This window comes from Pantherophis guttatus, chromosome 12, assembly GCF_059756535.1.
Source record: "Pantherophis guttatus breed Tessera chromosome 12, ASM5975653v1, whole genome shotgun sequence".
Taxonomy (NCBI): Eukaryota; Metazoa; Chordata; class Lepidosauria; order Squamata; family Colubridae; genus Pantherophis; species Pantherophis guttatus.
In genome coordinates, this window is record NC_142074.1 from 11,161,343 (window position 1) to 11,163,095 (window position 1,753).

The following is a 1,753-nucleotide window of genomic DNA, read 5'->3' on the forward strand; positions in this document are numbered from 1 at the left end:
CTGGATTTTGCGGTATTGTTTCTGGGCTTGGCCTGACCTCAATCTTGCCAACCTCAAGCTACAACCATCTTACCACCATCATCAGCCATTCAGTCATGTCTGACCTTCGTCCACTCTATGGATCAGCATCTCCATGCCCCTCTGTCTCGCATTGCCTCAGATCCTCCATAGTCATCTTGGTGTCTTCCTTTATAGTGTTCAGCCAGTGGGTACTAGGATACCCCCTTTCCCTTTTTTCTGTTGATCATTCCAAGCATGATTGACTTTTTGAGTGAGTTAGCTCGCATGACATGGCCAAAGCATGATAGCTTTTGTCTAACCTACTACAGAGGTGGTATTCAGCAGGTTCTGACTACTTCTGGAGAACTGGTAGGGGAAATTTTGAGTAGTTTGGAGAACCAGTAAATACCACCTCTGACTGGCCGCAACCCCATCTATTCTCTGCTTCCCGGGTCCCAGCTGATTGGGAGGAAATGGGGATTTTGCAGTAACCTTCCCTTGGAGTGGGGTGGGAATGGAGATTTTACAGTATCCTTCCCCTGGAGTGGGGTGGGAATGGAGATTTTACAGTATCCTTTCCAGTGGTGGGATTCAGCCAGTTCTCTCCACTTTGGGAGAACCGGTTGTTAACTTTCTGAGCAGTTTGGTGAACTGGTTTTTGGAAGAAATCATTAGGGCAGAGAACCGGTTGTTAAATTATTTGAATCCCACCACTGATTCTTTCCCTGCCACACCCACCAAGCCACGCTCACCAAGCCATGCCATGCCCACCAAGCCACACCCACAGAACGGTAGTAACTTTTTTTGAAACCCACTGCTGACCTACTAGATATATCCTGAGAGATTCAGGATATATCCAGGGGTTCCATCACATTTCCTGGATCCTTGCCTTGCAATCCCAATTGCTATCCCTCTCTAGAATATAAAAGTAATCTGTCTACTTTTCCATGTTCCTCTTACTGCTTAGATGAGAGTAGATGAACCTGCGTTAGCAATGAGGCATGATTGCGAGAATTGATAGGTTCCTGATGTTGCCAATCTATGCACTGATTCAGTTCTCCCCTCTCTGAGTAATCCATATCCATGATATAATCTTATATATGGCTTTTTTTGAAGGGCCCTTGGTGCTCTCGGAGCTTAGTTGCTTTCTTGCAAACATTTCCATACAGTGGACTGATGATATTACCTAGCTGGGTAATGAAACATCTGCTAGAAAACAACCAAGCTCAGAAAACACCAAGGGCTCCTCATTTCAACCCTGAGCTACAAATATTCTCCTTTGTATCTTCTTCTTCACAACAGTATTTATGTTCTCTTAGCTTTCAGAATAGCCAAAATCTCATAGTAATGAAATAGCTAAGGGGGGAAAAAATGGCATAATAGATGCTTATAATAATTGGCCTGATTGAAACTGAACTGAAGCGCATGTATGAATGTGAAGTGACTTAAAGAGACACAAATTGTTCCTGATGGCAGATTGGTGAAAAGTTGGTTTTGTTTTCAAAATTTCTTTCAAGCATAGTGATAAGTATTCAATTTTAAGTCTCTCATGTGGGGTTTTTTTTTTTTTTTTTTTGGTTAAGTGCAATCAGATCTGGCTGGGCTGATGTATGCTATTAGCACTATTTGGAAATGCTAATTGATTTTTTTAAAGCCATTCTAATATAAAAGGATGGTTTTAGCATATCTTTTAAATATTTTATGCATCGCGTTACGTCGGGAAGATTAAAAAAAGAAGGAATTCTTGCTTGTG